The sequence below is a fragment of the Pelecanus crispus genome, chromosome Z, assembly GCF_030463565.1.
Source record: "Pelecanus crispus isolate bPelCri1 chromosome Z, bPelCri1.pri, whole genome shotgun sequence".
Taxonomy (NCBI): domain Eukaryota; kingdom Metazoa; phylum Chordata; class Aves; order Pelecaniformes; family Pelecanidae; genus Pelecanus; species Pelecanus crispus.
The window spans coordinates 78,092,431-78,109,176 of NC_134676.1; positions in this window are offsets into that span (position 1 = coordinate 78,092,431).

Here is a 16,746-nt window from a genome sequence, read left to right on the forward strand (position 1 = left end):
GTATAGGCTAGGAAAAATTCAAAGCGCAAGCTGAGTGAGGAGTGGTTGCACCTTAGAGGTGGGTAGGTTTTGGGATGGAGGTGTGTTTTGGTATATAATGTTACTATAATAAGCAAAGTTTACCAAAGGACAGCATTTTGTCAAAAACATGACAGGTTGTTGGCCCAGGGTCTCATATTATAACCTTTCCTATTGTCCTTCTTCATTCATCTATTGTTTGCCCAAGTTCTTTCAGTGTTCCATTATACTGCACTCTGTTCCTTTGGTAAGTATATCTACAATAAACGTTTGCCATGTTCTGGCACAGTCAGGACTATACAGGGACTAAAAACAGCAGCAATAAGGCGACAAATGCTTCATCTACAAGAAGGGCTGGAAGGAGGACCCGGGGAACTACAGGCCTGTCAGCCTGACCTCGGTGCCAGGGAAGATTATGGAGCGGTTCATCCTGACTACACTCAACAGGCAAGTGCAGGTCAACCAGGGGATCAGGCCTAGCCAGCATGGGTTCATGAAAGGCAGGTCCTGCTTGATCAACCTGATCTCTTTCTATGACCTGGTGACCTGCCTGGTAGATGATGGAAAGGCTGTGGATATCATTTACCTGGACTTTAGCAAAGTTTTTGACACCATCTCCCGTAATATTCTCCTTGGGAAGCTGGCAGCTCATCGCTTGGATGGGTGTAGTCTTCGCTGGGTAAAAAACTGGTTGTGTGGCCGAGCCCAGAGAGTTGCGGTAAATGGAGTTAAGTCCAGCTGGCGGCCGGTCACGAGTGGTGTTCTGCAGGGCTCTGTTTTGGGGCCAGCCTTGTTTAATATCTTTATCGATGATCTGGATGAGGGGATTGAGTGCACCCTCAGTAAGCCTGCAGATGACAGCAAGTTGGGTGGGAGTGTCGATCTACTCGAAGGTAGGATGGCCCTGCAGAGGGACCTGGACAGGCTGGATCGATGGGCTGAGGGTGACTGTATGAGGTTTAACAAGGCCAAGTGCCACGTCCTGCACTTGGGTCACAACAACCCCATGCAACGCTACAGGCTTGGGGAAGAGTGGCTGGAAAGGTGCCTGGCCAAAAAGGACCTGGGGGTGCTAGTTGACAGCTGGCTGAACATGAGCCAGCAGTGTGCCCAGGTGGCCAAGAAGGCCAACAGCATCCTGGCTTGTACCAAGAATAGTGTGGCCAGCAGGAGCAGGGCGGTGATTGTTCCCTGTACTCGGCACTGGTGAGGCCGCACCTGGAATACAGTGTCCAGTTTTGGTCCCCTCAAGACAAGAAAGACATTGAGGTGCTGGAGTGTGTTCAGAGAAGGGCAACAAGGCTGGTGAAGGGTCTAGAGCACAGGCCTTATGAGGAGCTGCTGAGGGAACTGGTGGTGTTTAGCCTAGAGAAGAGGAGGCTGAGGGGAGACCTTATCGCTCTCTACAACTACCTGAAAGGAGGTAGTAGTGAGGTGGGTGTTGGTCTCTTCTCCCAAGTAGTTAGTGATAGGATGAGAGGTAATGGGTTCAAGCTGCGCCAGGGGAGGTTTAGGTTGGAAATTAGGAAAAATTTCTTCACAGAAAGGGTAGTCAAGCATTGGAACAGGCTGCCCAGAGAAGTGCTGGAGTCACCATTTCTGCAAGCGTTCAACAAACGTGTAGACGTGGCACTTTGGGACATGGTTTAGTCTAGTCTCCCCTTGATTGGTTTAGTATGGACTTGGTAGTGTAGGTTAATGGTTGGACTGGATGATCTTAAAGGTCTTTTCCAACCTAAATGATTCTATGATTCTATGATCTTTTCATGTCTGTAGACAGACCAAGTCTCTGGGCTTAACGGAGTGTACTGGGGAATCCAAGGGCACAGGAGCTGCCCTGCTGGGCAGAATGCTTCACTGCAGTCCCATGTGGGGTGCCACACAGTGCCTGGCCACGGTGTCTCCACACCGCTCCACCCTCCGGGCAGTTCCTATTAGAGCCAACACACCAAGTTCCCCTGGTGTTGCCGACGTCTAAGGTTGCAGGTCTAGGGAACTTCCGTGAAATGGATTCCTTGCATGCCAGCCACACTCCACCCTGGAAGCTTCTTCAGTGCTGTGCCTTTCCTAAAATTGTGAATCTAAGTTTAATCTCTAAATCACCTCCAGCAATTACTCCACAGCAAGGTTACATTGCTTGACTCTTAAACATGATGCACCCCTTTGGAGACCTAATGAGTGCACTAGAAAGTAGATACCTTGTAATTTTCTGGATTAAAGGGAACCAATAATTATACAATTTATTGAAAACCACCTAATAGATATACTGATATGATGTTTTCTGCATCATGCCTGTAATTATAAAATAAATAGCAGATCCCATATGCCCTTCTTAGAATAACAAAGATGGCTGAGTACTGAAAAAGCAACTTTTTCTCTTTCAAATCCTAGAGTCTTTCCAGTTTTGCCATGCGTGGTTGTTTTCACTCATACTGGAAATATTCGCTGTTAAGTGTTTTTTTCCATAAAGATGTGTGGGAGTAGCTCTTCTCCATAGAAATGTTTCTACAAGGGAAATATTTGGGCAGAAACGTGGCATTTTTTCATTATTGACCACAGGTATTGTTGTATTTATTATACTATAGTGCCAAGAGAGGCAAAACTTCCACTTTGAGAGCAAAACATTGCAATCTGTCTTTAACTGATCAAACATACAGCACCAATAATAACTAACATAAAATATTTCCAAGAATTTAACTGTTCTGAAATTAAAACAACTGTGAACTTGTTATTTTTATGGATTGAATCAATGCTCACAAGCAGTTTCCAAACAAACAAAATAGCCTAAATAAGCTACTCGGAACAAAGGATTTCAAAACTGCAAACCAATCGTCCATGAGAAACATGAAAATTTAAAAATGCAATTCCACAGACTTTTGGACCTCAGAAAGCAAAAAAGTTTCTGTCTGTGCCAAGCAGAGAAACTACCCACCAGAGAAGAGCACGCCTGCAGGCGAGCAGCCATTTCCTGATGCTGTGCTCACAGGGAAAGTGTCAGATCCTGGACAAAACAGGAGAGGGAAGGTAGTTGATCAATCCCAATCCAGGGTGAAAGAATAAAACAGCCCCAGAAGAAATTATTGCGCATTAAAGGCAGAGAAAAGGGAGTGTCAGGGCAAGTGACAGCATTGCTCACTGTCCGAGTGTGAGTAAAAGGGGGTTCTGGCTTACCTGGTCAGAAATTACTGGGTGAAATTACCAAACAAGGTCATAAACTCAGGAGAATCAGGGCGACTGCAGACAAAGTAAAATGGCTGCAGGTTGTTTATATGAGAGGGGGGTAACAAGAACATAACCTAAAGCAAACGGCATGACTCGGGCTGTGCGAGGATCCTGCCAAGCCCTTTTGTACCCAACTGGTGCAGCCAGGATGGGCACAGTAACCGGCCGCTCTGCCGGTCCCCCGCTGCATACCAGCACCTGGGCTCAGGGGCGTGAGCAGGGGAGAGATGAGGAGGGACCACGTCTCCTGGTTTTGGGGCCTGGAGGCCAGGCTGTGGGCTGAAGGCAGGGTGGGAAAACCCTGTTGGGAGCAAGGAGAAGCTGGAGCCGAGGATGCAGCCGAGGGGAGACAGAGTTGTGCTCCCTCTCTCTGATGTCCACGGGAAGCACAATGAGAAGCATTTCTTTGACTTCTGACAAAATTATTGCAAAGTACACATACTTCTGAAGTTCAGTTTTGTTTTAACCAAATAGTGAAACACACATTTTGTCTTCCAGATATAGCACATGGCACTGTTGTGGTTTAATCCCAGCCAGCAACTAAGCACCACGCAGCCGCTCGCTCACTCCCCCTGCCCCGGTGGGATGAGGGACAGAATCGGAAGAGTAAGAGTGAGAAACACTCCTGGGTTGAGATAAGAACAGTTTAATAAATGAAAGAAAATAAAGTAAAATAATAGTAGTAGTAATAATAACAAAACAAACAAACAAACAAACAAAATAATAATAATCATAATAATCATAATAATCATAATAATCATAATAATCATAATAATCATAATAATAATAATAATCATAATAATCATAATAATAATATACAAAGCAAGTGATGCACAATGCAATTGCTCACCACCCACCAACTGATACCCAGACAGTTCTCAAGCAGTGATCGCTGCCCCCCGGCCAGCTTCCCCTAGTTTATATACTGAGCATGATGCCATATGGTATGGAATAGCCCTTTGGTCAGTTTGGGTCAGCTGTCTTGGCTGTGCCCCCTCCCAGTTTCTTGTGCACCTGGCAGAGCATGGGAAGCTGAAAAGTCCTTGACTGGCATAAGCAATGCTTAGCAACAACTAAAACATTGGAGTGCTACCAATATTATTCTCATCCTAAATCTAAAACAGAGCACTATGCCAGCTACTAGGAAGAAAATTAACTCTACCCCAGCCGAAACCAGGACAGGCACATAAAAACTTTTTCCACTCATTTGTTGGAAAAAAATAGAATAAAATACAATCACTTTCATAAAACACAAACAGGTAAATGTCATTTAATTTAAAATGACAAATTATTTTAAAGTGACAAATATCTCATGTAAAACTTGAAGCTGAACATGAGCTTTACTTTCCCACTGAATGGCGTCCCAGCTTTTTTAAAAAAAAGTTTCCTTCGATTATATCCAACCTAGTTTACAAAAGGTATCGGGTGTGTGCAATGGTCATAAAGCCACAGACTTTAAACAGAGGGATTAGTGACAGAGCAAGTCTTCCAGACTATACTGTCTCAAATTTACTTGTCCTTGCATGTTCAACCCTCCTTCTGTTGGACTGACTTTTTAAACCATGTCAGGCGACACACCAGTGGCTGCTGCCCCTCTGAAGCCAGGGCTGTAATCACTCTTGTCTTGTATAGGAAGAATCAATCTCCTGCTGTTTTCACGGATCCAGGACTTCTGCTCTTTCCACAGAACTGAACTGAACTTTGGCTGCAGTGTGCCAAAATTTCAGGACTCCTGTCAAAATTACTGAAAACCAAAGTTGTTTGAAGGAGATGAGCAGAATGCAACCAGGAGCCTGCTTAGTAATGCTGTAGGTTGCCACTATGTCATTAAGTTATGCCTCGCATGTGCTAATCACTGAAGGAAAACAATTAGTGTTCATCTCAAAATTCAGTAATGATCTAAACTACACATGAGGAATTTCTTCTTTTTTAATTATAGATCCACAGAAGCAACAGAGTTAGTTGTTAAACAACAAGGTGTTAGGAGTAGTTTTTAACCAGATGAAAGAAAGAACCACCAACTTCTCCTGACACATAGGAATGTTTCTCTATCATTTCACCAATTTCTTCTTTTTCCAAAAGATATAAAAATATGAGAACCACAAGGTCAAGTGGATATTTACAGGCAGCCCAACAACAGAAAAGCACGCCGTGTATTCTATACAGTTATGTCTTCTGTCTTTGCTGGTGATACTCTCTACTGAAAATCCTCCATCTCCCTTGTTTTTTGCACCTGGTGTTGTAGAAAACCCTTTGTTTTCACTCGATATGCGTTCTTATTAAGAACCAACAAAGGCTGCAAACACTAATGACTCACAAAGATACCATTTTAAGCACAAAGCACACTGCAGCCCTGTATTGGGTTTGTGTGGCAAGATTTCACTAGTGGAGGGGGCTACAGGGGTGGCTTCTGTGAGAAGCTACTAGAAGCTTCCCCTATGTCTGACAGAGCCAATGCCAGCCAGCTCCAAGACAGACCCACCGCTGGCCAAGGCCGAGCCAACCAGCAATGGTAGTAGCACTTCTGGGATAATATATTTAAGAAGTGGGAAAAAAACCTGCACAACTGCAGCTGGAGTGAGGAGTGAGAACAAGTGAGAGGCACAGCCCTGCAGGCACCAGTGTCAGTGCAGGAGGAGGGCAGGAGGTGCTCCAGGCACGGAGCAGAGATTCCCCTGCAGCCCCTGGTGCAGCCCCTGCTGAGGCAGCTGTGCCCCTGCACCCATGGAGGCCCACGGGGGAGCAGAGATCCACCTGCACCCGGGGAGGGCCCCACGCCGGAGCAGGGGGACGTGCCCCAAGGAGGCTGTGACCCCGTGGGAAGCCCACGCTGGAGCAGGCTCCTGGCAGGGCCTGTGGGCCCGTGGGGAGAGGAGCCCACGCTGGAGCGGGTTTGCTGGCAGGAGCTGTGGCCCCGTGGGGGACCCACGCTGGAGCAGTCTGCTCCTGAAGGGCTGCACCCCGTGGGAGGGATCCACGCTGGAGCAATTTGTGAAGAACTGCAGCCCGTGGGAAAGACCCATGTTGGAGAAGTTCGTGGAGGACTGTCTCCCGTGGGAGCAGGGGAAGAGTGTGAAGAGGAAGGAGCAGCAGAGACAATGTGTGATCAGCTGACCACAACCCCCATTCCCCGTCCCCCTGCGCCGCTCATGGGGACGAGGTAGAGAAATTGGGAGTGAAGTTGAGCCTGGGAAGGAGGGAGGTGTGGAGGAAAGGTGTTTCAAGACTTGGTTTTATTTCTCATTATCCTACTCTGATTTGATTGGGAATAAATTAATTTCCCCAAGTCAAGTCTGCTTTGCCTGTGACAGTAAATGGTGAGTGATCTCCCTCTGTCCTTATCTCAACACACAAGCCTTTCATTATATTTTCTCTCCCCTGTCCAGCTGAAGAGGGGGAGCGATACAGGGGCTTGGTGGGCTCCTGGCATCCAGCGAGGGTCAACCCGCCACCAGCCCTAACATAGGGATGCTGTAAAAATCAGTGTCATGATATTACTGATGGAAAATGAAAACTTAATTATTCCACCTAATTTCCAGAATGCAAGAATCCTCTTCCATTTATGATAGAAATTACATTAAGGCAATTTTCTCACTGCAGAGAAGTCATTAAATGCGAATAACCAGGTTATTTTGTGATTGTGATGACGTGTTAAGAACAGCAAAATAAAGCCCAGAAGATGTGCATTTGCTATTGTTTACGCAATGCACAAGAACAGATCAAGGTTGGCTTCTAAACATCTAATTTATGTTGCTTGCTTTGCACTGGGTAGGAGCAGTGACTGTTTTGAGTATCTGTTGGTGTCTCACACAATCTCACTCATTGATAAGGGCCAATGTAGCAGAACCTTCCCCCTAGCCCAGGCACTAGAAGGTGTAAGGTAAGTGTGAACTACCTTGTTGTGGCAAAACAGGCTGCGCAACACTGAAGTGGCAACACGGTATACCATGTTTAGCATGTTTTCTCAGAAACAAGATTCAAATTTCATGCTCAGCTTATATACAAACCACCATATTTTTTGTGAAAAGAACATTCAAATTCATGCAGTCCCATGCTGTTTGACTATATAGACATACTGGGAATTCAAAGACCCAGTCATTATGTGCAGTTATGGCAACTGTGAAAAAAAAATTGGTACATTTATAGGAGCAAAATAACCATATCAACATTTCCCCTGCCTTTTAAAAACGTATTTCAGGGTCAGTAGGCCACAAAAATACTTTAGAATATGTTTAGCTGAGAAACCTAGGCTAATACTGTGTGGTAATTCATAACTGAAATGTATAAATAGCTGAAAACTCACTGTAATGATTCCCTTAGCAGATACAATTAATTTCCTTTGTGCACATACAGGATGGGAAAGTGCCAATTTCCTCGACATTTGCTTTGCATATTGGTTAACCATCATATATCTACACATCACCATGTGGGACCACTTTGTCCCTGAGGTTTTAGAAGCTCAGACTGACTTTTAGACTGAATATATATCAATAAAAACTGTAAACCAGATACACAAGGTCAAACACCAGAAACAAATAGCAGCCTGAGGCACAGGTCACTGAATTAAATTCCCCAAAATCTTGCAAGGAAATAAAAAAATAAAATTTAAAAAAACCCCAAACATTCAAAAATTCATTCCTCTTCTCTGGATCTATGCAACATTGTCCAGAATTAAGGACTTTTTTTACAGTATAATTGTAACATCTTCTAAGGCGAAGACTACCTTCCCAGTCCTAGAGGAATAAATTGAATGCAGAAAGAAAAAGGCAAATGAAGTAGATACACAGGATGAGGAAACTGTTTCAGATTCTCCCTTGGCTTGGCTCCCTCACCGACAAGTTACAGAAGTTTAACAGTTTTGTAAGTGAACATCTCATAGTGCCCAGGCTAAGCAGCGTGGTGTGGACTCAGGAGGCTGACCTTCAGTTTGAATCAGAATCTTAGTGACCTACAACCAGGCATGTTCCCAAATAACCCAGTGAAGCAGTATTTGAAACAGAAAACCTTATCTTCTTTTGCAAATGTAAGGAAATATGCAGGGCAGACAGTTTAATATGAAAAATTCTTTCTGTGTCACAGAGGTTATTTGCTGTATCATAAATGCTACCTCACGTAGGGGAGAGAAAAGGGGCATGGAGGCAGCCAGTGGGACTAGGAAAAAAAATAGATTGATTTAGCCCAGCGTGAAAGCCACCTGCTTATTTGTAGGGTAAAGTCTCATATATCCAGAATATTGTCAATATTTTTATGGAATCAGGTGTCAACAAAAAGCACTTGCTGATCACAGACTGTGCGTGATCAATACGAGGGAAAAGAAGGAGAGTGGGTTCATAATGGAGACAGGAACAACAACATGGTTACAGGAGGAGATCAGAAGTCGAGGCATTAGGATTATCTGTAAATGTGATTATGTCCTTTTATGTCACTGGAAGCTCTCTGGAGAAGCTGTTTTATTCTTGCCTTGCAGCAACACTGTCCTTTAAAACCACCTTGTGTTTACAGATTCTGAATTCTCTGTCCTCCACAGGTTGCAAAAAGGAGAGAGAAAGTGGCTACAGAACTGTATATAATTGGCTTCATTCACAGTAGGAAGCCTTTCATCACTGACACGTGAAGCTCAGAAAATTGGCTCAAATAAAGTTGGTTGTGAACAGAACCACAAACGTCTGATGGATGGCACAGAGCTGTGAGCAGAGCAACCTTCTCATCTCTGCCAACACCATGAGACAAAACCTTACAGGAGGCTAAGCCCAGTTATTTTCATTCACATGGGCAATCACACTGAACTCAAAAGAGACACCTGAGTGAAAAAATCAGGATTTGGTTCTGACTGAAACCAAGCAAATGTTTTAAGACAGACTACTATAAACAGGCATTCAGTGTCTCCGTGACTGAATGCATGCAGGTTATTACCATGTGTCAAATTTGTGCTTAGGCTTCTACTGCAGGTAAATGAGGAGAGCAGAAAACATACTCTATGCTGAATAGAAGTGCAATGTTCACCTGTAATTAGCTTTTCATGCTTCTCACTCACAAAATCAATTCACCTAAAATATCAGGAATTGAGTTTTAGTTTCAGTCCTTACTTTAAACATAAAATACCCCCATGAACTGGATTTAAATTTTAAATGTTTACTTAAATGATTGGAAATGCATTTTTAGATTATCAGAGTACTCTAGGCTAATTGCTTAATTTAAGTAAGAAAAAATAAGAAAATCTAAATATCTACAGGTCTTAATGTACCTAGTAAGGTGTTCAAGCACATCTAAGGTCCAAATAAGCAGAGTATCCTTTCATCACATTACCACTGTCTTTGGAAGCCACCAATTACGGAAGCCACATTACAGCTGGTTGAAAAATGACTTGGATATTTCATACCTTTTTTTCCTTCAACAACATAATTTTGGCAGTCACAAATAGGTGTCCCAGGTTACGCTTCATCAAAGCCAACAGGAGCTTTGAGCTCACAATAAAAGGCAGCTTTTCCATTAACATTTGAATATGGTTATTATCCAGTGAACATAACCGGCAAACTGATTTCCTGAAGCCATGATAAGAGAATATCAGAGGTACATAAGCAGACAGCTTTTCTCCTTTTTTACCCCTGTACTGTTAAGGCTTTCTACATTGTTCCACTTCTGGTTAGCCTGTTTGTTTTAAGGGACAGGTATTTCTTATCTCTAAAATTTAGCCTTCATTTGTCATCTCTCCATAAATCATCAAGCCACTTTTCATGCTTGGGAACTGGAAGATCTATTGGTAAGCCCTTAGGTTTTGTTTTAGTGTTATCTTAAAGATCTGAATGAAGATAATAGGATGCAGCAAGTCTTCTGTTGGCCCTCTGCCATCAGACCAGATGTCTTTCCCAGGAAAGAGAAAATACAATCTCTCTGCTGCTGCTTCAGAACAATGTCAAGAACTTCAGCAGGAGTGAAGTGGTTCAAAAGGACCTTTCTTTAAACCTGTCTTTACTGGAATAAATGCAGTTGCAAACAGAAGGAAATGCAGTTCCTCTACCACTATTCACCTTTTTTTTTCCCTTGCAATTGAACCTTACCATGAACCTTTTTTCACCAAAATATGGCAAGTATGTATTTAACCTTTACACTTTTAGTTATTTTGCAGAGTTAGGTTCAAAATAACCTATAGTTCCCAGACTTTTAAGCCTCCTTCAATGCCACCTCAATACTGTGAGATTACTAAACTAAATGAGAGTTTAAGGAGTAGGAATTTTCATGGGAGTTGAGAGAGTATTTGTTGTCAGGATTTTCTGATAATTCCACCAGGTAGACAACCACCATACCATTGTGGATTCTGGCCCAGTTACTGATTACATTACTTTGTTACATCCAAGAGTCCTCCCTATGTGCCTGCAGCTCCATGAAACATTCATTGTAACAGGACAGAAAGATGAAATTATTAGAAAGGGTGGTGATCAACTTCATTTCAGTGAACTCCAAGCACAGTATCTGTTGAAAGAGGGGAGCTTAGGGTTTTGAAGAACAAGAAAGGCTCTGCTAAAATACTGGTCATTCCAAGCTACATTGTCACTCCTCTGTCCAACCATGGTAGCCTCCTGTATTTTCTATTATACAGTTTCCAAGTATGGACAGCTGTGAATCCTGGAGCAAAAGAAAAACACTTTATCTGCATAAGAGAAATTAGACTTAAAAGTCTTTTAGTATAATGCTTTTCTTATGATAGTTTACTTGCAAGCAGAAATCATCCCAGATTTTGAACACAGTATCATTACTGGTTTTTCTTCTTTGCTTTTGTTTTTGGTTTGTTTTTTTTTTTATAATTTCTGCTGCAAAGACTAGATGAGTTATGCGAGATAAGAATTTCTTGAAGTTAGGTGTAAAATCCAGGGCAATGCTTAAATGTACGTTCCGTGTCTCATGCCATGAGCGTGAAGAGAGAAAATATTCCCTCCTCTGTTAATTTGCAGCTCCAAAACACTTGAGATTTTGCAAGGAAACCAGTCAGCATACAAGCCCTGAGTCAAAACTCATCCTTCCAAGTGTCTGGTTCCTAAAGTCTTCCTATTAAGGTAACATTCTAAACATTTTTTATATAAATGTCTGCATTAAGAATATATTCCTAATAAACCTGGATGAAGGTTATCCACTGTACTTGGGTAGTACAAAACTGGTAAGACAAGGCATCTACTAGAAGAGAAAATCATTAAACCAAGTATCTGTATTTCCACATGGTTTAAAATCCTGGCTTTCAGCAGATCGAGAGTAACAAAAGCAAGTTTCCGTATTCTCATATTTTCACATTACAAATACTGAAAATGATTCAAGAAAAATCCATTCTTAAGAGTTTTCCTCCACAGCTTTAAAAAGCGTTGTAGGTGGGAAAGCATAGGAATCTGAATTTTATTTATTTACTCCACACTAGTGAACCCGTCTTCATTTCCAGTTTGCGAATGTTGGGATGGAACCTAGTTCAGTATGGATTTTATTTATTTATTTAACTCCCCTCTTTTCATTCTGACTTCATAAGCATTATTTGATCTCTGCATAAGTAACCAATTCTCCTAGCATGTTGCAATTCCTACCTTTCAGAGGAAAAACTGATTGAGCAGGGATATAGTACATAACTACTTTTGAAAGGAATGAGGGTAAAATACTTAAAACTTGAAAGACAACTGGCAGCCTGGTAAGTTTGTGGTGAATGCATTGCATGTGTAGCTGTCCTGTTCCAGGCTCATCTCCCTAAAGATTTGCTCCTCTTACTTCCTACAAGGGGCATTTTGTTTCTTCTGATGCCAGTGTTCCAGATTTCATTTGTTATTTTTACAAACCACTGACACAGGAATGAAACCGTCAAGTGGTTGTACAGCTATACGCTTGTGTACACGTGCATTTGTCGCTTCAAAGCCAACCATTGGCAAGACCAGCAAGGAAACTAGGGGTGCGACTGTAACAGCATGTTTGTTTGCGTTGGAAAAGCATTTCTGTAGAAGGTCTACATCACCTCCACTCATGTCACAAAGTGGTCTCTGAGCATGTGATCTGGCTTCCCTCCAGATGACACCAACATCCAGGAGCGTGCCAAAAATGCTTCACCTGCTAGTAGACTTTCAGCCTGCAGGACTGGACTATAGCCAGTCTGAAGGACAATGCCCTGCACGATCCATCACGTGGAGGGGCGGCGCCCTTAGAGCTGTCTGCTCCACACACCCCCCTACATCACTTGCTGGGGGAGATGCAGACTTCTCACCTGCAGCTGTAGGAGCCATAGCTCACCTGCTGAAACCTGGGGACTCTGCCATGTCTCAGGCACCCAAGAACTCAGAGCACTGTCAGTATCAATGAGGCAAAAGCTTACCTGCAACTGGTTACTTCTGTAAACAGCTCCTGAGGAGCTGAACAGGGAACACAGTCGTTTCCACATGCTCAGATCCTCTTACTAAAAGAGTGATTACCTGATTACCTGGTCACACAATGACAGGACCCTAACAGTCCTGCAGGTCTGGGACTGAAGATTGAAAAGGAGGTGTTGTACAAAGTAATCTCAGAAACACTTGGAAAGTCTGTTGTTGTCTCAGAAGATGGAGATGAAAGGCAGAATACTCTTATTTGCTCCTCAGAGGCAATGCTTCTGTTTAAATCCTTCTATCATGGCAGCTTTCAGAAGGATAAGTTTTGACTACGTAGCTACGAAAAGAAGGAAGATTTTTAGGAGAGAGAAAGATCTGGGAAACTAGACATTTTCACCCAGAACACAAGAGAGGAGGTCTCTCTTATTCCACATATGACAAGGCTGTGAGGGCAAGTTTGTGCCAGTTTGAAGCAACTGACTTTTAAAAAAGGCTTGTGGTAATTTTTTTGTGTCAAGCTTAAACAGTTCTGTTCAACTCAATTTGTCTTAATTTCAGAGTTGTTTCCAGAGTACACTCCCTGAATCACCAAGCCACAATTCTCAGCCAGCAATGAAAAATATAAAAACATGGGTTATGCTATATAGCCTCACCTGAATGAGTCCAAGGAAAATTAACCTAACAGGATGCTATAAGTTACTTGCCATTTAAACAGAAATTTAACTGTGCATAGATTTTGTACTCTGTGTAGAAACGTACATTTCGTGGAACTTTGTTTTTCTTCAAAAAATGTAATTTATCTTTCTGTCACATAAAACATGATAATGAACTGATTTATGCTTTGGCATGAATCCCATTATATTCCAATTCTAAATAATAAATCAACAAATAAAATCGAATAAATAAATGTTGAGGTCAAAAAATATCTCAGTGAGTATTATAAATCTACAATTTAGTACAGTGCGTGGCTCTTGTGTTCTGAGTTGGCTTTTTTATTCCAAGTTTGAACCTCTTTTGGACGTAGAGGAATTTGTGAAAACACTAAAAAAGACATGAAGTTAGCCCCAACAGCCACAAATTCACGTTTTGTGAGGAGGGCACAGAAAGGTGCTATGCAAAAAAAGACCTCACAGTAATGTCCATCAAGCTCAAAACCAGGCCACTGTTCACAGACTGACTGTAGGAACTTTACTGAGTTTTGATGGCTGAGAGATTTTGTTGTCAGACACGCTAATATGAATTTTACAGTGCAGATGAACTAGACAGGGTCTAGTGGTTCTCACTAGAGCAGGGTCTGATGACACACTACGTTATGTATATTCAAGAAGTTCTCTGTGTCAGTACTGTGCTGCATTCGTTTCATGTGATACAGTGATTTAAAGACTTCCAGGGCAAGTCTGTGCCTCTGCAGGGCTTTGTTTGGTCATACCATTATGTACAGTAATAAGGACTGACTACACACTAGTGTCCTGCTTTGTTGGGAAAAAATGAAGCATGTCACCTTGTTTCAGAAAATGGTGCCCAGACTGCAGTGTAGTTGAGCTTGGTGTCTCCAGTTCTTGGAAAGATGAAAGCTGTCAAGTTGCTCCCTCCATGTATCTTTCTACTACTTAACTAAATGGACTGTTTAACTTCAGTCATGGTATTTGGAATGGGACAAAATCTTCAACGTGTATTCCCACCTACTTTTTAAAAAATGGCTGATGATTTTATGTGCCTCTACTTCCGAGAATGCACTAAATAAAAAGTCTTTATTTAAGAATCTCAAAATGACTGACTTTAAAAAAAAAGACAGGATTTTGAATATATCATTGAGCACATTGTATACATTCATGCTCTGCAAAGGTAAAGTTTGACCTCTGTACTTGTGGCATAGGAAGAGAGGAAGCTGAAGAACAACCGCCCGTGGGACATATGGGAGTGTTATTTGGGGCAGCTAGACAGGGGCTGTTACACCCCAACGTCTACTCCACTCGCTGTAGAGACAAGCAGTGACAACTTTTTGAGAACTGCTGTCCACTTCAGAGCCATAAAGTTTGTAGTACCCTTTCCAGGGGTACAAGAAGCAAAACTTGGGAAATACTAATTTCAATTAACACGATCCTTCCCTTCCCCTCCCAACCATCCAGCTTTGGAAAGGATGGGAGTTGTCCAGGACAGACTCAAGCATGAGTGCATGGCTGCCTCTCTTGCCTGCTTGGTCAAAAATGACCTGCCTCCTACAAGGCTGCAGGAGTCCTTTCAAGTTATTCTCATTAATTTGGCCAGAATTCAGCACAGAACACTCACCTACTGTAAATGTAGAAAAGATAGAAAAGATTAATGAATGTTTCAGTTCATGGTTATACACACAGTGGACCTCTACGTCTGATTGGAGCTTTGGGAACTACAAGGGTGTAACAGGACAAAAATTAAGAACAATAGCAACAACCAAAATGTAAATGACCTAACAACTAGCAGAGGGATATATCTCTCCCCCCAAAATCAATGTTGCCACCATTTAATACAATGTTGCAGGCATGAATTTTCCCACTGATTTATGTGGAAATCAGATAAAACTATAAAAGAGTGTCCCTTAAGGCCAGATTATGGATGGCTGAAAATGTAATTACAGGAAAGAAAAGGAAGACAAAAGCTTTATTAGAGAGAATTCTATTTTTTTTTTTCTGTTTTCTGAATTTAAGTGTAGGTGCAGTAGACTCTAAAGATGGCATCAGGCATGCAACTTGTGTGCCATCCAAATGGATTTATTTGATATGGAAGCCCACCACAAGTGAGCTGATGAGCGCATTGCATGTATACATGTGCCATCCATCATAGGTGGATCTCTTGTGTGGTCTGGAGCGGCACCAGCCAGCTCTGCTGCCTGGGATGCTGATTGCCTGCTGTGAGTGGCTGCAGCTTCTCCTCAGTGTTACCCTCCTCCACAGCCCTCACCAGTTTCCTCTTGGTTTGCACTGATTTTTTTAACTTCTAGCTCACTGATTTCACCACCCCTGCCTTGTCACGGTTTTTTTTTTTTTCAGGCAATTAATTCATCTGCTTGCATCTGAGCACCTTCCAAGTCTGGCTGTGCTCATTTCTTTGTCCTGGTCGGGAATTGTTCCCTTCTCTGAATATTTCTGCACTTTGAACTTCTGAATTTCTTTCTCTCTTTGGCTCTTAGTCTTTAGATATGTGTTTTAATGTTCATATGTATTCGTATATAAATGTAAATGACATGGACTTGTAATCCATAAACGTCTAGTTTAAATTAAATTTGAACCTCATCATTTATTCTTTCTTAGGCAGCCCCCAACAAATATTAACATAAACCCAAATGCTTTCTTAACACCTTCCCCCTCCAACAACCCTCATCCCCAATCTTAGGAAGGTCTGGTTTGCACATCAACTTAGGTTTCATTATTTCTCAGTTTAAAGCACAAAATTCAGGTATTCTTTTCTAATAAAGGAACTTTCTCTTCCCTATCCTCTAGATAGGTTACAAATGAAACAAATAATCCAAAACCAAGACCCAGATGTAACATTTAAATCAGACTCTCTGATGTGTGCAGAATCAAACAGACTGAAGACAAAAGTTCAGCCAGGGACACTATTTACCTTGGGAACAATGGGGTTAATCTGCACCAGAATTTCATATCCTCAAGTGAAACTTTTATGAGTTGTGCATGCCCTTGCACTAAGCATGGACAGCACATGTGCCAGCACCAGCCTTGGTGCCAGAGAATCCTCATTCAGGAGTTTCCTTGTGCCTGTGCAGCAATCCTCAGCAGGGTTAAAAAATAATCCAGCCACCAAGCCAGGAAACATGAAATTATTACTCTACCCTTAATTGGTTTAGTGGTGGACTTGGTAGTGTTAGGTTAATGGTTGGACTGGATGATCTTAAAGGTCTTTTCCAACCTAAACGATTCTATGATTCTATGATTTCCATGGCTGTTCTTGAAATCCCAGTGATGGGTGAGGGACAACTTGGGCTGCATAGGGAAAGCAGCACACAGGAGAAAGCTACAAGGTCTCAACCCACCACCAGTCCTTTGATTTCATTCATGAGATGAGTGGTGAGCACTGTATAACTTCAGGCTTTGCCCTCCTCTCTAGGGTGAAGTTGAATAAAGTAGGTATTTTGTGTTGAAAAGCTACATCAGGAAATACACTGCAGGTTTCTCATGCATTT